Source organism: Ctenocephalides felis, unplaced genomic scaffold (genome assembly GCF_003426905.1).
Source record: "Ctenocephalides felis isolate EL2017-DRISC unplaced genomic scaffold, ASM342690v1 CF-g0.4_SCAFFOLD_00845, whole genome shotgun sequence".
In the NCBI taxonomy this organism is placed as follows: domain Eukaryota; kingdom Metazoa; phylum Arthropoda; class Insecta; order Siphonaptera; family Pulicidae; genus Ctenocephalides; species Ctenocephalides felis.
The window spans coordinates 68,787,048-68,810,682 of NW_020536999.1; the positions used below are offsets into that span (position 1 = coordinate 68,787,048).

Consider the following 23,635-nt stretch of genomic DNA (forward strand, 5'->3'; position numbering starts at 1 on the left):
CGGCATTTGATTGCTGTCAAATTGTATTAAACAGGTTAACTGGAGGAAACTGGGTTAACCGGTTAACTGGGTAAAAATGATGTGAATAGATCTCAAATGATGTGTTGACTTTAAATCTCATAGTGCAAACCATTCCTAGACTTTTTACAAATAAATCTGTAGATTTCCGGATGCTTTTGATGGGTCTTGATTACTGCTATTGTGGTTGAAGTAGTTTATGAGATATTAGCAGTGAAGATTAAGTAAAGAAATGATTTTAAAGCATTTTCCTGCGATACACTAGCAACAGCCGGATGTTGTGGAGAGTACGTAACTCTAATGTTTACAGTGAAGAATCTGTTCAAGTAGTGTGAAGATGTCCCTAGAAAAAATCTTCTCAATTTTGTGTAAGACGCCGGGTGCCAGACTTTGTCAAACAGGGACTAATGGAAGTGAAAATTTGGGAAATAAAAATTGCTATATATACAAATAAAAGAGAGTATTTTAAATTATTATAACTATGAGTTTCTCCAGAAATTGTTAATTCTTTGATGCCAATGTAAATTTAATACAAAATCTCGCCTTAAATCGATTTGATATATAGGGAGAACGGTAATAATGGTCTACTGTCTAGTGTCTAATGTAATAATTTCATAATGTTTAAATTCAAAAATATTTAATTATTAAACAGCATCATGTTTTCACAATTTATTATATACTTAATAAAGATAGTAATAAGTTTATTGATTTGGGCAAGGTACCAAGTGAAAATCTTGGTGCTATGCCCGAATTTGTTTTACTTGGTGCTATGCCCAAATCAATAAAATATAAAAAATATGTATTGCAATAAAATTTAATATTTATGTAAAATAATTTTTTTTAAATGTAATTCTGTTTTATTGTGGTTAAAATGTTTATCTAAATAACTAAATCTAAATTCTTATCGATTATTTTGATTATTTACTTGTCGAGTCCCTTTTCGGCCGACTATTGTAAATTCATCAAATTTATTGAATGTCCTTTACTGGGCAGTTGTAAATAAAAGAGATAATAATAAAAAAAAATACTTGTCGAAAACTAAACTATATCTAGTGATAATTTTTTAACTAAAAACCTCTTTTTTTCACAAAATATATATATTTTCAGTATGATACTATTTTTCGAGGTTATGGAATATGCCGGTCTTCAGAGACTATTGATACAATCAAAAATGTATTTATACGTTTATATACTTACTGAATTAATTTATAATTGAAAGAATTCACATTTTACCTTTTTACAACTAAATATTTGCCAAGTCAAACACCTAACAAACATCAAAACGCACCGAAAACTACGTTTGAGAAAACTTTGAGAATATACATTTTCACCCTTTGAGTACTTAAATACTAAATACTAAATAATCATATTTAAAAATTGTGAAATGTTTTTGTTTCTGTCTTGAATTAATTTTGTAAATTATTCGGAAATATCGCACAGAAAGAAATAATTGGAATTATATTGGAATAAATATTTTTTGGATAAAGTTTGGATAAAGAATTTATTTAGAAACGCTTGTACAATAAAATTATATTATTAACTTTCCGTAGGGTAAGTTTTAGTAATCGCTTTATCGTTTAATTTATAGTAATGAAATTTATTATATAACGATTTCGAGAACACGGATTAATCGGTTTGAATGATTAAACTTGTGGTGCATAGCATTTTGCCTTAAGGCAAATTGCTGGAACTTTCCAGACCGAAATGAAATGTACGATTAATATTAAATGGATGTATGTGTGTGTGTGTGTATTCAAATGTTCGTAGCGTTCGAGAACACGGTAAAAACCGATTGCATTGATTTACACACATTCGATTTCTATTGGTAAAGAGACGTGCTGATTAGATTTGGCAAAGGCAGGTCTAGCCAAAATGGTAATTCAATTTATAGCACAACTGCTTTGAAAAAAAAGTAAAAATTTCCAAAGTATTTCAGAATATAAAAGAAATCGTTTTTTCCATAATCTTTATTTTCGAAAAAGTCAATATTTTTCAAAAATTTTTAATTTCTCAAAAATCTAATTTTTTCAACGTTTAAAAAAATAATCTTAATTAAAGAATTTTATTTTTGATACGGGAAGTTCCAACAATTTACCTTAAGGCACCATAAGGCCTTAAGGTAATGCCATACACCACTAGTTTGAATCATTCGAATCGAAAGCTTTGTTCTCTCATTGTCAGAAACTACCATTTTCACACTTTTAGCTCCTTATCCTTGAAACGACTAGGCCAAAAATTTATCACTACATGCTGATTTTGAGTTTTTGGCAAAAGGCAGGTTTTGCCGGTTTGAAGATACGGGGCGAAAAATGCCAAAAATGGTAATTCAGATTTTGAGAGAACGGAGTGTCCAAATTAAATGATTCGAAAAGCATTTTATTTGTATTGACAAAATAAAGAACTAATTAAATTTTTGAAATGGCAGGCCTAGTGGTTTCTGACATCCAAGGAAAAAAGTAAAAGAATACTATTTTGGGGTCAAAAATGATTATTGGCATTTGCACTTCTAATTATCAGATATTTTAAGGAGATTTCAATAGTTAGTTTAAATTTTGCTTACATTTCTATGGATTCCGTAACAATGTTTATCCATTAGACGTTGACTCGGCGCTTTCGCGCTTTGATATTTTGTTTCTAAAATAGCTACGCAGCGGAATTGCTTTAAAAAATGTTCAAAATTAAAAAATTCCTAAAAAATATGTTTTTAACTTCCCGTAGAGTAGTTATACTAGAGAGCCGAAAATCGAAAATGAAAATTTTTGCATTTCTCGACGTTTTGAAGGTTTCTGAACATTTTGGCACACCTAAAAAAAATTTATGTGTGTGTTTTGTGTGACCTCATTATTTCGCTTACGTTTTCGGGCGCACGGATCAACCGATTTGAATGGTTCAAAAATCATTCGATTCCTATTGATATGAAGATGTGCTGATTAGTTTTTGTCAAAGGCAGGTCCAGCCAATTCGGAGAAAAAGAGCAAAGAGTGCAGAAAATAGAAATTGAGTTTTTGAGAGAGAGGAGCATCCGATTTGAATGATCTAAAAAACATTCAATTAGTAATGATTGGGAGAAGTGTTTTTTTGTTTTTAGCAAAGGCAGGCCCAGCCATTTCAAAGATACGGAGCTAAATATGTAAAAAATTGCAGTTTTTGAGAGAACTAAGCGTCCGATTTGAATGATTCAAAGAACTTTCTGCTTGTCTTTCAGTACAAAATGTTCGAGCAATTTGCCTTTAGGAACGATGCTATACACCACTAGTTTATGTCAATGATTAGAAACAGTTTATACGTTTATACCGTCCGAAAACCGTCCTCATCCGCCAACTGCCTTACAATGTTGGTACCTCAATCCGCGCATGCGCACTCGCTTCCATGGCTGACATACATCATGAAAATTACTCAGTCACTCGCACCGCAAGCATAAATCGAGTGATATCTCAGGTATTCTCTATTATTATTAAATAAAATAATGTTTAAAACACGAAGCTGATATAAAAAAATAAAAATAAATCCGATAATAATAATTCTAGTGTATGTTTCAGTGATTTAATCATGTGCTTAAATTAAAGTTAAGCCGATGTCTTTTTGACAGATGAATAACAGAAGTGTGCAATGTACGGTAGCTAGTACTGTTTAAATAAGTGTTTAATTGGTTTGGTTTTAAATAAGATAAATATTTGTGTAATGTGTGTGTGTAATTGTCAAGTTATTTAATTGTTGATCGGGAATTGTATAATGTGAATTTGTAACAGAAAGTCTTTCACACCGAATTAATTATTATAAGGTAAGACTTTGTGCTATTTGTTTCCACAATTACCGTAATTTAGAACATGCACATTATCTATTTAATGACTGTGTTTATGAATTCAATAATATTTTACATACAGCTTATAATATCTTCCTGAGAAAGTTTGTTTTACCAGAAAATACGAATTGCTTATTTTATGTTTTTTCGACATTTCATGCCCTTCTGATTTTTTTGAAGCCAAAATTGTCAAAAAAGTGTGTATGTCAGGGATGAACTTAAAAAGAAATCATTAAAATAATTTTAAGAACTAGTTGTGCATATCAAATTGCTGAAACTCCCATACCATAATGAATTTATCGAAGAATTTTAAATGTTTTCAAATATATTTTATTAACTTCCCGTAGGGTAAGTTATTGTAATCGTCCAAAAATCAAAATTGAAATTTTTTTACATTTCTTCACGTTTTGAAGGTTTCTGAACATTTTGGCATACCTCAGAAAAAATAGATGTGTGTGTATGTATGTATGGATACAATTTTTCGGTCACGTTTTCGGGCGCACGGATCAACCGATTTTAATGTTTCAAATAACATTCGATTCCTATTGATAGGGAGATATGCTGATTAGTTTTTGGCAAAGGTAGGTCCAGCAGTTACCGAGATAAAAGAGCAAAGAGTGCAGAAAATAGAAATCGAGATTTTGAGTTAACGGAGTATCCGTTTTGCATGATCTAAAGAACATTCAACTAGTAATGATTGGGAGAAGTGGTTATTGTTTTTTGGCAAAGGTAGGCCCAGCCATTTCGAAGATACAGAGCTAAATATTAAAAAAATGGCAGTTTTGGAGAGAACTAAGCGTCCGATTTAAATGATTCAAAGAACTTTCTGCTTGTTTTAAAAAAAATAATTGATTTTGAAAAAAAAAATTGTTTCAAAATAATTTTTTTTTCAATTTTTAAAAAAAAAAAAAAAAAATGTATATCGAAAATAAATCAGATTATATTTTGAATTCTGACTAAAATTCCAATATACTTTAAACAAATAATTGCAACTTTGCAATTCAGATTATATAATTCTTATAAGTACACCTAAGTCTGTTTTTACACGGAGATTGGTTCCAGAAGAATCCGTGTAAAAAAAAAAACGTGTAAAAAAAACATTGATCTTATACAAAAATGGGTGATTTGTTCCTAATCTCTAAAACCTATTAAAATTGGTGAAAAACAAGAATTTTTAAGAACAAGAATTAAATTAGTGCTATTCACATTTGCTTTTACCAGTAAAAATTGTTTGTACGCGCTAAAGGGGAATTCACTTAAATCTTTAAGCTAGTGTTTGCAAACTATCGATACTATCGATGGTTTCATACTTTTTTCTTTCATAAATACTTTTTTGTGATATGAACATACTTCGCAAAAATTTAATTTGACAAAAAAAATTTAGGTACATATAATTTCAAATCGTGCTAAATGGAATAAATTCGTGTAAAAAATTTAAAAATATTCAATTTTCAAACCGTGTTATATCAAAACCGTGTACAAAAAGACCGTGTAAAAACAGACTTAGGTGTATTAGACAATGTTACAATATTAATAATAATCTATTTGAAAACATTGAGTATTCCTTGAACATTTCGTTACGATACGGGAAGTTCCAGCAATTTGCCTTAAGGCACGATGCCATACAATCCACTAGTTTACAAAATTGGATAATCTGCAATAATTTTTCACATTATGAAGCCATATAGCAACTCGAAAATCTCTTATAAATCACTCTTATCTTCTTATAAATCACTCAAATTAATACATTGATATCTTCTTGATAAGGTCGATTATAAACAAGCCGGGAAATGTATGCAAGTTGCAAAGCAAAATGCCACTTACAACTAGTTATCTTATTTACTGTTCCAAAATAGCATAATTTGAGTTTTATCATTTTCAAAAAAATTATTAGAATTACACCAATTAGTATTTACAGTCAAATCTAAATTTGGATTGTTATTAACTTCTCTTTAAATGAGCTTCCTTTTACAATTATAATATAGTTATCAGTGAAAAGAAAGAATTTACTGGTATCTTTATAGTTTGTTTATACATATTTTACCTATCCTTTCAACTATCCTTATCTATGGATGAAAAATAATCAGGGGCTAAGGATTGAACCTTGCGGTACACCGAGTTTTTATTTAGTTAATTGTTGAACCATGGTCCAGAGATTGAGGGGTCAATTCTCTGGTAAAATAGACAATAACATAGAGTTGTTATGGTAACGATCAGGCGATCAGAAATATGTAGTCATTATGACGTTCTTTTTTGACGTTTGTTTTTCTAAGTTAGGTTTTGTATCCAAAAGGCCTGACTGCAAAGGAAATACACAGGTCGAGTAACTTTCTTAAAATTGAATAATTTTGTCAAAATATAGACCAGTGGTCGGGGAACTTTTGGAACCGTTACCCCAAAATGTTTTTGTGCATCCTCTCATTACCCCAAAAAAAAATTAACTAAAAGAGCCTATAATTGGAATCTGTTTGCAACATATTTCTGTATAACCTGCCATAACATTGTTTGTTACTTCTAAACTTTGAAAAAGGCTGAAATAAATGGTTTGAAGGAAACAATAAGTAAAAACTATATTCATTATGAATAAATATATTTTTCATGAAAATCCTACTAATACATGAATAAACTAGTGGTGTATGGTATCATGCGTTATGGCAAATTGCCTGAACTTTCCGCACCGTGACAAAATTTTTGAGGAATTTTAAATGTTTCCAATTAGATTATTAACTAGCTGTAAGTGGAATTCTGTCTTAAGGCAATTAAGGCATCGTGCCTTAAGGCAAATTGCTGGAACTTCCCGTGCCAAAAATTATTATTTTTTTAAAAACGATTAACATTTTTGAAAAAATTTTACTTCGAAAAATAAGATTTTTTAGAAATTTTAAATTGGACAAAAAATTACTTTTTTTTGAAATTTTTTTATAAAAATTTTTTTTTGGAAAAAATGTTATCTTCATTTTGATATATTTTGGAAGATCTGAACTTTTTTTCAAAGCAATCGTACTGCTTTAACTGCATAGAGACAAAATATAAAGCGCGTAAGCGCCGCGTCGCTGTCTGACGGAAAAACAATGGTACGGAACCCATAGGAATGTAAACAAAACTTATACTTATCGTTAAAATCTCAATAAAATATCTGATAATTTCATATGCATATGTCTAATGTCTAATGATTATTGTTGACCGCCAAATGTTATTTTTTTTAGTTTTTTTTACTAGATCTCCGAAACCGCTAGACCTATCTTCATGAAAATTTGATCAAATCTTCATCTTGTTAATACAAGTAAAATGTTTTTTTAATTATTAATATCGGACGCTCCGTTCTCTTAAAAACTGAGTTACCGTTTTTGGCCCTTTTTGCCCCATATCTTCGGAACGGCTAGAATGTTTTTTGAATTATTCAAATTGCTTCATCCGTGTTCCCGAAATCGTCGACGAAAATTTGTATCCGAACACACACACATGCACGCACACACACACACACACACACATACATCAATTTTCTCCAAGGTATGCCAACATATTCAGAAACATCTGAAATTTTCATTTTCGATTTTTTTGCGATTACTTACCCTATGGAAAGTTAATTATAAATAAATCAATTTATCATCTCCACAACATTAACAATCGTCATTTCATTTCGAATCAAATTCCAAAAAAAAAATAGTTGCCAAATTTACACAAAATTGAAAAAGTGCTCCCGCATAGTCACAGTCTAAACGCATTTGCAAATAATTCTGTGCGACATTTTCACTTATACTGTGCTCAGCTTGGCGGCATTTTCACATTTTTCAATAATTTTCACAAAATTGGAAAAGTGCTCCTGTACACAAACAGTCTAAGCGCACTTGGGTAAACATTTGTACCAGAGTGGCGCTTAGACTGTGCTTAGCTTGGGTGATTTTTTGAATTTTTAGATTTTAAATTACAAAAAAAATTTTTTGAAAAAAAAATTAGAAACAAAAATTTTTTTTTCCAAAATCAATTATTTTGTTGAAAAAAGCAGAAAGTTCTTTGAATCATTTAAATCGGACGCTTAGTTCTCTCAAAAACAGCTATTTTTTTTTAATTTAGCTCTGTATCTCCGAAACCTCTAGGCCTACCTTTGCCAAAAACTAATCAGCACATCTCCCTATCAATAGGAATCGAATGTTTTTTAAACCATTCAAATCGGTTGATCCGTTCTCTCAAAAACTCGCTTTCTATTTTTTGCACTCTTTGCTCCATATCTCCGTAACGGCTGGACCTGCCTTTGCCAAAACTAATCAGCACATCTCCCTATCAATAGGAATCGAATGTTTTTTAAACCATTCAAATCGGTTGATCCGTGCGCCCGAAAACGTGGACGAAAAAACGCGGACATACAAAACACACACACCACACACACATCCATTTTTTTCTGAGGTATGTCAAAATGTTCAGAAACCTTCAAAACGTCGAGAAATGTAAAAATTTTTGATTTCGATTTTTGGACGATTACTATAACTTACCCTACGGGAAGTTAAAAATACTGTAACATTGTATTACAAAATTAATTAAAATTACAAAATTTAAAAAAATTATTTACTCGAAAAATATAAGTGAGCTTTAGAACTTTAGCTAGAATTGAAATTAAAATCTGAATTATTTTCGATACACAAAGAAAAATTTTTTGAAAAAAAATTGAAATATTTTTCTTTCACAAAAGTAATTGTTTTGTCAACACAAACAGCAAGTTTTTTTATTCATTCAAATCGGATGCTTAGTTCTCTCAAAAACTGCCATTTTTGTACTTCTAGCTCTGTATCTTCGAAATGGCTGGACATGCCTTTGCCAAAACCTAATCACTACTTCTCCGAATCATTACAAATTGAATGTTTTTTGGATTATTCATATGGGATGCTGCGTTCTCTTAAAAATTCGATTTCTATTTTCTGCACGCTTTACTCCGTATCTCTGTAACGGCTGGACCTGCCTTTGCCAAATACTAATCAGCATATCTCCTTATCAATAGGAACCGAATGTTGAATGAACCATTCAAATCGGTTCATCCGTGCGCTCGAAAACGTGAACGAAAAAATGCGGACACACAAAACACACACAAACACACATCCATTTTTTCTGAGGTATGGCGTTGCAAATTGGCGTGGCACAATTTCTTCAAAATTTCATGTCTGCTAAATATGTGAGATATGCCAGAAAGAGTTTTTAAAATTTTCAGCAAAAATATTTTTTTGAGAAACCATAGAGATTTCAGCTTCATTTTTAAGAGTCCATACTCAATTTATAAATAATTTCTGTATAATAAAGAAGGTAAGTCTCAGCTTCACCATCCTGACATAATTCGCAAAATAGCCGCGTATTTAGTGCATGTTCCTTGATAAAATTTATAATCTTGATAACATCATGAGTGTGGGTTATTTTCCCTTACAAAAGCTGAAAAACCATAAATATGACTCATCATAGATGGTGCTTAATCCAAAGACACCAAACTGCAATTTCCCCATTTTAATCTTTGCGCTTTGAAGTATTCGTTTACTTTATTATAAATATCAATTTCACGATATCTGAACTCGAGAAGCAAACAAAACAGCAATTTCTTTTTAAAATTATCTGCACCTTTATAGCAAACATATACCAGTTGTGAATTACTACTGAAATCCGTTGTCTCAAACTGAATAGCAAAATATTTAGTTTGTTTTAATGCAAAAACTTCACATTTTTTGCTAATGCAGAGATTCTTTTCGGTAGTAGGTTTTACTGAAGCTGATTTAAAACAAGCAAGATATTTAACTTGTTTTAGTGCGAAAACTACTTATTCCTTCACATTTTCTGCTAATGCAGAAATTCTTTCCGATAGTAGGTTTTACTGAAGCTGATTTAGTGCTTTGCAAATATATACTTTTTATCCCCAAAAATTCCACTTTTACCCCATTTGGGGTAATTTACCCCGGTTCCCCGACCACTGATATAGACTATTTAAATTTATTTCACATAGTTTTAGGTTTTGTAGGAATTAAATTATTTATGATTTTGTGCCTCAGTTTTTTGAAAAAAAAAATTATTTTGATTGTATTGTTATGTCGAATTTTCAGGGATATGAGATGTCTTCCTTATCAGGAACTGATACAATGAATAATTACAAAATTGTTTACATTTATATATTTTGCTCAATTATTTATTTGAACAAGTTTTTTACAAATACATACAATAGTTTTATTTATTGTTTATTTCTTTGCACAATATTTATATTTTTATATGAGTTATCTGATAATTAACAAATTTATCAAATGAATTATATCAATTGATTGCATTAAATTTATTTATTCCTGTACTGTGTTCAAGTACTCTTGTTAATGTCGACCACTTCTTGGTATTTAATAACATTTTAATTGATGTGTAAAAACAGGAAAAGTACCTGTTTGAAATTGTATTTATAAATAAATGTTGATTATCGCGATATCATTAAAACGATTTTTTTATAAAAAAAATTTATATATATTCTCTTATATATATATATATATATATATATATATATATATATATATATATAAAATGTTAAATATGAACAATCTGAGTATCGTATTTTTCATATTTAACATTTAATATTCGTTTCACTCATACACAAAATTATATATATATATATATATATATATATATATATATATATATATTTCTATATTTATATATCCTGTCTCTTATTGCATTATTACGTAGGAAAATCTATTCTGAAGTGAAATCTTGCATTGGCTAATATTTATTTAAGAATTTTGAAACAAAGTTTCACGTTATAAGTTATTAAATCATAAATCCATATACATACGATTCATATAATGTACTGTTGTATAATATTCTCTTAGAACAATTATTAACATCCCGTAGGGTAAGTTATTGTAATTGTCCAAAAATCGAAATTGAAAATTTTTACCTTTCTTCGCGTTTTGAAGGTTTCTGAACATTTTGGCATACCTCAAAAAAAATGGATTTGTGTGTGTATGTATTTATGTATGTAATGGTTTAAAAAACATTCAATTCCCATTGATGGGAGATGTTCTGATTAGTTTTTGTCAAAGGCAAGTCCAGCCGTTTCGGAGATACGGAGCAAAGAATGCAGAAAATAGAAATTGAGCTTTTGAGAGATCGGAGTATCGGATTTCAATGATCCAAAAAACATTCAATTCGTAATGACGGGGAGAAGTGGTGATTAGTTTTTGGCAAAGGCAGGTCCAGGGTTTTCGGAAATACAGAGCTAAATGTGCAAAAAATGTGCAGTTTTTGAGAGAACTAAGCGTCCGATTTGAACGATTCAAAGAACTTTTTACTTGTTTTAACAAAATAATTGTTTTTAGGAAAAAAATTGTTTCAATTTTTCTTCCATTTTTTATTTCAAATTTTTTTTTTGTATATCGAAAATAATTCAGATTTTAATTGTAATTCTGACTTAAGTTCTAATATATTTTAAACAAATAATTTCAATTTTGCAATTCAGTTTATATAATTCTTATAAATATTAGACAATGTTACAGTATTTATTTATAATAATATATTTGGAAACATTTCTCGAACATTTTGTTTTGGTACGGGAAGTTCCAGCAATTTGCCTTAAGTACGATGCCATACATCTCACTAGTTTTTCATTTTGTTTTATATTTTCAATGATTTTGCCACCAAATTCAAATAACGTTCAATATATAAAGGAAATTTTTGTAAAACGGTTTTAGAATCAATACAATGTTATAACATATGTTAGAAATCGCCTTAGTTAGACCGATTTATCATTTTTTTATGTTAATAATTTGAACTTTTCAATAGATTTATTTAATTTTCTGTTAACATTCTTAGCAATTTTTAACTTCCCCAAGAAGAAGTTTATGTTTTCATCAAAAAATCCGATTCGCTAATTTTATGTTTTCTCGACGTTTCAAACCATTCTGAATCGACGGTCAGCGAAGCCGTTTCTTTATAAATAGCATAAAAGTGAAAAAAAATTTGTCCACGTTTTAGCCCGCGATTCTGAATCGATTTTGAAAATTCAAAAACCGTTTGAAAGGTATTGGTTGGGAATTGGTTAGTTTTTGGTAGAGATCGGCCCGGTCGTTTTCTTGTAATAAAGTGTTACAAAATTTTTTTTCGTTGATTTCTATGATGTTTTTTTTGACGGTATATACCATAGTCTTCTAGATCATACTAAAATATTACGGCCCTACGACAAGTCGTTTAATTTTAAAAATTGGTCAAAGTTTGCAAAAATTAGTATCGTTTTTTGTCGTTGGTCAAAATTAGTCCTTTCATCGACGGTTGCTCAGAAACGATTGAACCAATTTCCATTGAGGACTATCGTTTATCAGTTTTGTGCGACGATCTGCCAAGCCGTTTCTTCGTAATTTGAAAAAAAAGTGTTAAACTTTTCGTCCACATTTTAGCTCATTCTACCAAATCGATTTTAAAAAATCAAAATTTATTCGAAAGATATTATTTGGGAATGATACTGATTAGTTTTAGGTGAAAATCTACCGAACCGTTTTCTTGTAATTAACTGTTGAAAAAAATTTAAGCCGATTTTTATCGAACTTTTTTTGGCGATATAAATCATGGCCCTATAGAGCTTACTGAAATATTACGGCCTTACGCCAAATAGTTTAATTTTAAAAATTCATCAAAAGTTTGAGTAAATGAGTAGTTTTTTTGACGTTTGTTAAAAATAAAATTAGATGATTTAGTTGGTATAACGATAGTGTATTTGGTCTTGGACATAGTAAACCATTAAAGTCCTACGGAAACTGGTTGAATTATAATTATTGATTAATTAAAATTATTGATTTTTGAAAATTTGCTTTTAGAAAATACTCCGAGTTAACGTGTTCGTTCGCTCGTTTGCAATGATGTGTAATAAATCCAATCGGAATACTTATAATCACTCATAAATTAATTTATTTTTTATTGATTAAGTCGATTATTTACACATATCGGGAAGTTCATGTAACTTTTCCTCAAGGCTAAATACCAAACCAACTAGTTTCAAAAAATCATCAAAAGTTTGAGAAAATGAGTAGTTTTTTTGACATTTATTAAAATTAAATTAGATGATTTACTTGGTATAACGATAAAGTGTTCGTTCTCTTTCAATGATGTGTGATAAAATCACTCGAAATACTTTTAATCCATCACAAATTAATTTATATTTACACATATAGGGAAGTTCATGTAACTTGCCTCAAGGCAAATTACCAATACCAACTACTAGTTCTGCATATGTTTACGTTTGAAGACCTTCTGAACATTTTGGCATACCTTGTAATTGGAAGAAATGGATGTGTGTGTGTTTGAAAAGAATTCGTTTCCTATTGATGGGAAAATATGCAGATTAGTTTTTTACAAAGCCAGGTCCAGCCACTTTGAATATACGGAGCCAGAAGTGCGAAATTAGCAACCGTGTTTTGGAGAGAAATGAGGGTCTGATTTGAAAATACATTTCACTTGTATTGACTAAATGAAGAATTGATGGAAATTTGGTTAATGTAGGTCCAGCGGTTTCGGAGATCTAGAAAAAAAGTTCAAAAATGTGTTTTAGTGGTCAAAAATGATTATTTTAGACATATGCACATTTCTTTTTTAGCCACCTACATTATTCTATACAATCATATACCTTTACTATCTTCAATTTCATACTATCTTCTTCTTCATATAATCCTATTCTTTTTATACTTTTTAACTTATCTTCATTCTTCTTTTTTCTTCTCTACTATCTTTTCATTTCATCTGCTAAACACTTCTTACTTCTTCTACTATACTTCTCATTTCATCTCCTAAACTCTTTTACTTTCAATTCATTTTAATTCTAACTCTCTAATTTTTATACATTCTGATTATTATACATAAATATTTTTTATTACAATTCATAATTCTATTATCTAAAATATATATAAAAAATTATATATCTAAAAAATTGATTTTTTTTTCAAAAATTTCAAAATAGATTTTTTTAAAAATTTCAAATATTAAAAAAGTCGAATTTCTTCAAAATTTAAAAAAATACACAAAAATCCCAAAAAAATATTTCTTCAAAATCTTAAAGCTTTTAAAAATTTTAATTTACGGTAAGGGAAGTTATAGCAATTTTTGTTATGGCATGTTGCCATGCTCCACTAGTCAGTATATTGTCGATAGTACTGAAATGCATGGTTCATTTTTTTCTAATAAAAAATATTTATTTGAACTACCTTGAAGGAAAAATATACGTATAAAGCAATAATATTTGTTTTCTACATATCAAATATTCATGCAATATTGAATGTGTGAAATAAGAATAACGTTTATTTTAAAATAGTATAATATAATAGTATATAATAAAAATTATATTTTTTTTTTCAAAAAATTCAAAATAGATTTTTTCCAAAATTTCAAATTTTAAAAAAGTCGGATTTTTTCAAAATTTAAAAAAATACACAAAAATAACAAAAAAATATTTCTTCAAAATCTTAAAGCTTTTAAATATTTTATTTTACGGCAAGGAAAGTTCTAGCAATTTTCTTTATGGCACGATGCTATGCACCACTAGTCAGTATATTGTCGATAGTATTGAGTACATGGTTCATTTTTTTCTAATAAAAAATATTTATTTGAACCACCTTGAAGGAAAAATATATAAAGCAATAATAATATTTGTTTTCTACATATCAAATATTCATGCAATATTGAATATGTGAAATAAGAATAACGTATAGAAAATAATATTTGTTTTCTATACGTTTTCCAATTTATTTAAGACGCTTCTTCGACGTGCTGAATGAATTCATTAAATATTCATTGTTTTGCAAAATTCCCGTAACGGCATCTTTTTAATAGTTTTCTTTCTTTTAAATCAACCTTGGCCTAGAAATATTCAAATTGATGTCGAATATTTTTATAAATAGTTTAGAACCATTTTAGGTAATTTTTATAGTCAAAGATAAAAAAATAGTGGTGCATGGCATTGTGCCTCAAGGAAACTTGTTCGAACTTCCCGTACCATAATTATAGTTTTTATAAGCTAAGAAAGAAAAATTGTATTTTTGTTGAAAATTTTGATCAGTTTTGTAAATATTCGAATATTGAAAAAAGGTGCCGTTTGTGAAAATACTGATATTTTTTGAAAACTTGAATATTTTTTGAAAACTTATTTTTTTTTTGAAAATTTTGAAATTGCTACTCAATGAGCTATTCCCGCCACCCCACAAACTTAATTTTCATTTTCTGCACTCCGTATCTTCGAAACAGCTGAACTTGTCTTTGCCAAAAACTAATCAACATGTTTCCTTATCAATAGAAAACGAATATTTTTTGTATAATTCAAATCGGTTTAGCGGTGATCCCTAAATCGTCGACGAAAAATTGTATCCATACATATACATACATACATACATATTACTAAGATGACTAAGGGGTAAGGTGTTGTTGATCTGTAAACTTATATGTACATTTTTTTTGTTCAAATTTTCTAGTTGAAATTTATTTAAAACTAGTTGAGTTTGGCATAGTGCTTTATGGCAAATTGCTGGTTCGAAGAATATTAGATATTTTGAAATAGATTATTATAAATACTATATTATAACTTAAGTCAGAATTACAATTAAAATCTGAATTATTTTCGATACACAAAAAAAAATTGAAACATTTTTTTCCCAAAAGCAATTATTTATTTAAAACAAGTAGACAGTTCTTTAAATCATTCAAATCGGACGCTTAGTTCTCTCAAAAACTGCCATTTTTTGCACATTTAGCTCTGTATCTGCGAAACCGCTGGACCTGCCTTTGCCAGAAACTAATCATTACTTCGCCACGTCATTACGAATTGAATGTTTTTTGGATCATTCAAATCTGATGCTCCGATCTCTCAAAAACTCGATTTCTATTTTCTGCATTCTTTGCTCCGTATCTCCAAAACGGCTGGACCTGCCTTTGCCAAAAACTAATCAGCACATCCCCCTATCAAATGTTCAGTAAACTTCGTAACGTGAAGAAAAGCAAAAGTGTTCAATTACGATTTTTTGAACCCTATATTTTCGAAAGAAAATATAGGATATTTAGTGTAAATTTTTATTTTGCTTTTTTAACTTGTTAAAAATTGATTTTGGTTATCTCATTAATCATTATTTTTCTTTACAAGTCTGTATTATTCACCAAAATATCTTATGATACAATGTGATACACCACTAGTTTTATAATTAACTTCCGTAGGGCAAGTTATAGTAATCGCAAAAAATCGAAAATGAAATTTTTTATATATTTTTACGTTTCAGAGGTTTCTGAACATTTTGGATGGATGTATGTGTGTATGTGCGTGTATGTGTGTGTGTGCGGATACAAATTTTTGTCGACGATTTCGGGAAGACGGATGAAGCGATTTGAATAATTAAAAAAACATTTTACTTGATTAACAAGATGAAGAACTGATCAAATTTTCATGAAGGCAGGTCTAGCGGTTTCAGAGATCAAAAGCCATTTGGCGGTCAAAAATGATCATTAGACATATGCACACCAAATTATCAGATAATTTATAGAAATTTTAACAATAAGTATAAATTTTGTTTACATTCCTATGGGTTCCGTACCAATGTTTATCCGTTAGCGCGTCGCTTACGCGCTTCGATATTTCGTCTCTATGCAGTTAAAGCAGTACGATTGCTTTGAAAAAAAGTTCAGAATTTCCAAAATATTTCAAAATAAATTTTTCTTTAAAAAGTCTTTTTTTTTAAAAAAAAAGTAAATTTTTGTCAAAATTTTATAGTTTCTCAAAAATCTAATTTTTTCAGAGAATTTTTTTTTTCAAAAATGTTAATCTTTTTAAAAAAAAATTTTTTTGGTATGGGAAGTTCCAGCAATTTGCCTCATGGCACGATGCCATGCGCCCCACTAGTTTATATTTATTATTGAATAATTAGTACTGTAATATATAATTATCGCGTGATAATTTGCGAGGCCGATACATGTGTTAAACATAACACATGCATCGCCACGTGTCTTCAGATAAGACACGATTGATAAAAATGTGTTTATTATTACAAATTTATTAATATATATATATTATTCAGAATTTATTGTGTTTTCGAGATTTCAAATGGAAAAAGTTCAACACTTTTTATTTGGAAATCGAGCCAGTATGCAAAAGTGAATAACTAATTTGTAGCTCTTTACAATTGAGCTTGCTGTGTTATAATGGCTAAAACGTGTACAAGCTCAAACAAGTCCCTTGTTCGATCACAACCTGGACCAGCTCGATATCAAGCTGTATGACATAAAATTTCTACTTGAGGTTATAGATTTCAAGTGGAAATCACCTTTGGAGGCTACTGCTGCAATATATATATACGAAAACATTATTATATCGACATATGCAATGTATATAATATACTCTACACAAAGAGTGGTTGACCGTTGGGTGGCCATATCGAGATCAATGTTAGGTTAGGATGTACGATAGCAAACACAGGTCATAAAATAAAAACTTTTATAGAGTCTTTCCTACGAATCGATTTAGAACATTATGAACTGCTTTTATATTATTAACTTCCCGAAGGAGAAGTTTATGTTTTCATAAAAAAATCCGATTTGCTAATTTTGTTTTCTTGACGTTTCAAGCCATTCTGAATCGAATGAGACCAAATTTGGAAAAAGTATGTGTGTGTGTGTGTGTGAACAGTTTTTTTTGCCGTAAATCGACGTTTTCCCAAAAACGGCTGGTCCGATTTAAAAAATTAAAAGCCAGACAGACAGACAGAAATAAAAATTTATTCAATATATACAGTGTAAAATACAGTGAATTATATGTGGGTTTGTCTACCCTGGGGGTATTTTACCCAAAAGTTTATGGTTTTACAATATTGTCTATATATTTGTATTTGTACAATATTTTATTCATTATTTCGCAAGGACAAAAAAAGGAGACGATTTTTGTCACCTAAAAAAAATCCTTCATTCATTGTTTTATGGCTTATGTATTCACTGCGGGCTCGATCAGGTAGTTAGGCATGGCATAGTTCCCGTACCAGATCATTTCTGATGTGTACTGGCCTAACGCGCGGATGGTACTATTATCGTGATCCCTACACTTTCGGTAAAAATTCTCGGTGAGCTTTTTTATGTGTTCGAGTATGGTCGGTATGTCCGTCTGTTCGTGTAAATATTTCGTTGGGTAGTAGTGTCTCGTCAGTGGGTTCCTTGATTTGTCTAGTACCAGTCGCAGTGCTTTGTTCTGTGCTATTTGTAGTCTCCGTCTGTTGGTCTTGGTTGTCGCGTTCCATGCCGGAGCGGCGTATGTCAGTAATGGTCTTATGAGTGTCAAGTAAAGTGTCCGCTTGTTCTTCACGCTTAGCGGGCTGTTGTGGTTCAAAAGAGGTCTCAGTAGATTCATCATCCCGTAAGCCTGTCCAATTTTTGTATTCGTATGTTTTGTGAAGCTGAGTCTATAGTCCAAGGTTACGCCAAGGTATTTGACTTCCTTGGACCACTCAGCTTCATGGCCCATTACCTTTAGTTTCGTCAAGTCAGTAAGTGTAATGGACCAACGGCTTTTTGTAAAGAAAATTGCTTCTGTTTTAGAAGGATTGATTTTAATTTGCCATTTTTCCGTGTAATCAGTCAGGGCGTCTATATGTCAGTAGCGTAGGTGAACGTGATGATCTGTAAATGGCAGTGTCGTCAGCAAATGTCAACAGTGTTGTGTCGGCGTCAGTGGGCATGTCGTGGATGTAGACGTTAAACAAGGCCGGTCCCAGGATCGAGCCTTGCGGTACTCCCGCCGTCACTTGTTTAATCGTCGAGGGTGTGTTGTCTACTTGAACTGTGAAATTACGGTCTGCGAGGTAAGAATGTAGTAGTTTTGTGATGTATGGTGGAAAGTTAAGGGTTATGAATTTGTGTATCAGTCCGTCCATCCAGATGGTGTCAAAAGCCTTCTCGAAATCGAGCAACACCAATCCGGTATGGTTTCGTCTATTGAAGTTGAGTACAGTGTTTTCTATTAGTTGTGTCAGTGGATGTAACGTAGAGTGCTGTTCCTTAAAGCCGTACTGTGTGTCTGGTATAATCTTGTTTCGTCTGATGTGTCTGTTGATGCGTTTGAGCAGTACCTTTTCAGTTACTTTGCTCATTGTATTGAGGAGGCTGATTGGTCTGTAATTTTGCGGAGAGTCTGGCTGTTTCCTCGGCTTCAGGATAGGAAATATGGTCGATGTTTTCCATGAAGCAGGAAAGTGGCCTTTGGCCATTATACGGTTAACCAGTCGTGTGATTAGTATGTATGCGTTCGTTGGTAGTTGTTTCAGTATTATATTTTGTAGTCCGTCCGGTCCGGGTGCTTTCCTGTTCGGTAGTTTTCTGATTGTCAACTTTATTTCTGAAACTGTGGCAGGGTCTATTCGTAGGTCTTTGTCGTTAAATTGTTCAGTAAAATTTTGAATAGAGTTGCGTACGTCTCGTCTTAAGTCTGCGTTGGACATGTCGGCGTTTTGTCTGTGTATGTTTTCAAAGTGTGTTGCTAAAATTTCTGCTTTGTCTGCTGGTGTCGTGGCGTAGTTGTTGTCAGGTAGTTTGAGTGGCGGGATAGGTGTTGTTTTCCTCGTCAGCCTTTTGGCTGTTTGCCAAACTTTGTGCGGGTCAGTGTTGATGGTTTCTAGTTTTTTAGTCCAAGTGTCATTCCGGTGCTCACGTATCTCATTATGAATAATTTTTGTCAGTCTGTTTACGTGTTCCTTTAGTAGTCTGTCACCAGTACGTTGCCACAGTTTCTTTATATTGTTCTTTAATTTAATTTTTACTAATATTTGTTGAGGAAGCGTGTCAAATGTGGATGTATTTGCGTGTCGCAGCGGTATTGTGTGTTGGATGGTGTCCGTGATCGTCCGTGTCAGATGTGTCACAGCCTCCTCTATGTCTGTATTGGTCTCTATGGGTATCGTGTGTCGTATATTGTCTGTAATAATTTCTCTAAAAAGTGGCCAGTTGGCTCTCGAATAATCTAAAATGTTGCGTTCTGGAGTACGGTCGACGTCGAGTCTGTCAGAGATGGTCATAAAAACAGGGTTATGGTCAGAGTTGAATAGTGTTCTAGTTATGGGTTCGGATGTTATGTGAATGTTTTTTGTCAAAGCCAGATCGATTGTGCTGTGATGGTGTGTCTGTACGGTGGCATATCTGGTCGGTGTGTCAGGATAGTGTAGTTGTGCGTCCGTGGTGTTGTGTTCCGTCAGATATTCGTAGAGTCGGATTCCGTTCGCGTTGTTGTAGTTGCAGTTCCAAGATGTATGTTGCGCGTTGAAGTCTCCTGCCATTAAGACGTGTGTGTTTGAGTCAAGTAGGTTTTGTAGGTCCGTCAGTTGCAGTCCGCTTGCCGGGATGTAAATCGATATTATAGTCACTTTTTGACCTCTTTTGTATACATTAATAGTTGTTATTTCAGAACAGCCCGCTGTCAGGTTTGGCACTTGCTCGTGTCTGATATTAGACTTGATCAATATTGCAGTGCCTCCCCATCCGCGTGAGTTTGTCGGTCTGTCGTTCCTGTATACTTTATAGTTGCTGATGTAAAGTCTGTCCGTAGGTTTCAGGTGTGTCTCGTTAATTAGTACAATGTCCAAGTCATATTTTGTTATGGTCTGTTTCAGTTCGTCTACGTTGTTTTTGAGTCCGTTGGAGTTGAAGTACATTATGTGTATGTCGCGTGCGTGATTTATGGGCATGCCGTTAAAAAGTTAAGTATGGTTGTGTATTTGTCATTGTAAGTCATATTTGTGTTCAATGTCTTTGTCAGTTTATAAAGCTCACTGAAAATTTGTCTTACCTCGGGATCCGCAAATAACTTCCTGATCTCACCCATAACAGTAAATAGTCCCTCTGGTGTACTCAGGTCTGGATCGGACTGGCTGGTGGTAGGCCGGATTCGTGAGGATGCTGGCCGGATCGGTTCTGGTGCTGGCTGGATCTTCGGCGATGGATACTGGGAGGCCGGCGGTGTTCGTGGTGATGATGGTACCGGGAGTTCAGGAAACGCAGATCTGTTGTTATGGCCATCGTTGGTGGGTTTTAAAGCTGACGAGAAGCTCCTCGTCAGCGGCGCAGGTGTTGGCGCTGGCTTGTATGCTGGATTTCTCTTAAGCGCATCTTTGTCTCTTTTTGCTCTATAGTTGATTAGAGCTGGGCATTTAGAATAGTTAGCCGGGTGGTTTTCTTGGCAGTTCACGCATTTCGGTTCCTCCGTTGATGGCTTCGTGCACACTCCTGGTGGGTGCACGTTCGTGCATTTAATGCACCGGTAACGCATGTCGCACGTGTACGAGGTATGGCCGAAGTTCAGGCACTTGTGGCACTGTATAGTCTTATTTAGTGGCCTGTAACTCTCCCATTTAAATATATGTCCTTCTATATTATTTATTTCCTTCAGTTTGGCCATCTCTTGTTCCTTATCTAGAAGGACAATATATATAGGGAGTTTGCGCTGACTGCCGTCCGATTCCTTCTTCTTAATTTGGACCACCTGCTTTACTTTAATGCCCTTGGTTTTCAGTTCTTCAAGAACCACCGTTTCAGTCATGTCTGGATTTAGGCCAGTTATAGTGATTTTCTTAGGGATGTCATGCTGCATAGTATAGGTGTAAAATTGGAAATCACAATCCCTTAGTATGGTTTTCAGTTTTTCATGTTCTGCAATCGTATCGGCATATATTTTGTGCAATTGTGGCTTTAAATATTGGGTCCTGAATATTATTTTCGTCGTATCTTTGATATATTTGATCACTTTTAAATCCAGCTGGCCTTTGACGATGATAGGTGGAATCTTTGGATCTGTTACGGTGGTGTTCTTGGGTGCTAAATTCCCCGTTTTCGATGTAGATGGCTTCAGAGTGTTAACAGTCTGGTTTCCTATCACATTGTCTGCGTTGTTTTGCCTCAACCGCTTCTTGCGTTTGACTGTCCGGTACTCGTCTATCTCTCGATCCGTGTCCATTTCACTCCGGTCCGATAATGCCTGGTACTTGTTTTTTAGGACGGTGCTCGTCAAGACGTCCATCATGTCTTGCGACATTTCCCGAGGCTCCCGCCCGGGAATTCTGGCGATTTTCTTACGATGTCCACTGAATTTATTAAAATATAAAATACTGTACTGGTTTTAGAAAATTTTGAATAACACTTTCAAATGTGCTGACTTTCAATCCATTACCAATTCCGACCCAGAATTTGGAATGAAAGTAGCAAAAGGCACGTTCACCTTATAATTTAGCGTCGGAAGCGGAGCAAGCCCCTGACAAATTTGCGCTTTGTTTACAAAAGACGCAATACAAGACCGATACTTAGCGATCGCAGTATCGATGATCACCTGACAATAATCGCCGTATCTGGATCGATCAGGCGTTACGCGATCAAATTAAAAGCCATTCGATGTGTCTCGATGAGGATTATTGTTTGTCAGTTTTGTGCGACGATCGGTCACGCCGTTTCCTTATGAATAACAGAAAAGTGAAAACATTTTCGTCCACGTTTTAGCCCGCAATTCTGAATCGATTTTGAAAATTCAAAAACCGTTCGAAAGTTATTGGTTTGGAATCGTGCTGATTAGTTTGTGGTAGAGATCAGCCGGGCCGTTTTCTTGTAATAACGTGTTAAAAAAAATTTTTCGACGATTTTTATTATTATTTTTTTGACGGTAGATACCATAGTCTTATAGATCATACTAAAATATTACGGCCCTAGGACAAGTCGTTTTATTTTAAAAATTCGTCAAAATTTGGAAAAATTAGTATCGTTTCTTTGGCATTTGTCAAAATTAGACCTTTGATCGACGTTTTTTCAAAAACGCCTGAAACGATTTCAGAAATTTAAAAGCCATTTGATGTATCTCAATGATGACTATCGTTCGTTTTGTGCGACGATCTGGCAAGCCTTTTCTTTGTAATTTGGAAAAAAGTGGTAAACCTTTTGTCCACATTCAAGCTCATACTACCGAATCGATTTAATAAATCAAAAACTGTTCGAAAAATATTAGTTGGGAATGATACTGATTAGTTTTAGAGGAAAATCTACCAAACCGTTTTCTTGTAATTATCTGTTGAAAAAAAATTTAGGCCGATTTTTATGGAACTTTTTTTGGTGATATATATCATGGTCTTATAGAACTTACTGAAAAATTACTATTTTTTTAAAAATTACTATTTATATTTTAAAAATTCATCAAAGTTTGAGAAAATAAGTAGTTTTTTGACGTTTATTAAAATTAAAATTAGACGATCTACTTGGTATAACGATAGAGTACTTGGTCTCAATGAACATACTTAATCATTAAAGTCCTACGGAAACTGGTTCAATTATAAAAATTGTTGATTTTTGAAAATTTGCTTTTACAAAATACTCCGAGTTTGTTCGTTTTCAATTGTGTGTAATAAATCCACTCGGAATACTTTTAATCACTAATAAGTTAATTTATTTTTTATTGATTAAATCGATTATTTATACATTTTGGGAAGTTCATGTAACTTGCCTCAAGGCAAAATACCAATACCAACTAGTTATTATGCATTTTATTCCAATTTGATTGTGGAACTTCTACGCATAAATCCACAGTATTAATATATAAATAATATACTAAATAAACTGAATAATAAATAATAGTCGAGATTAAATGGAATTTTGAAACTGATTAAAAATGAATGGAGTAAACACCCATTTTCATTGATATTATGCATATTAAACATACATAAATATTTATATGGTGTTATTTATTATTGTACCTACACAAATCTGTAATTGTAAATTATTATTTTATTATAACTGCGTAGATGGCCAATTAAAATTACAGCTTGCAAAACT

The 23,635-nt window shown here is 32.1% G+C and overlaps 1 protein-coding gene across 1 annotated transcript in view; it reads left to right on the forward strand.

Moving 5' to 3' along the window:
- Window positions 1-3,518: 3,518 nt before the first annotated feature.
- Window positions 3,519-23,635, forward strand: part of LOC113387815 — a 60,958-nt gene continuing 40,841 nt past the window's right edge. The window contains exon 1 of the mRNA XM_026625194.1: window positions 3,519-3,799. The gene's annotated coding sequence lies outside the window, so the exon portion shown is untranslated. The remainder of the gene's footprint in view (window positions 3,800-23,635) is intronic.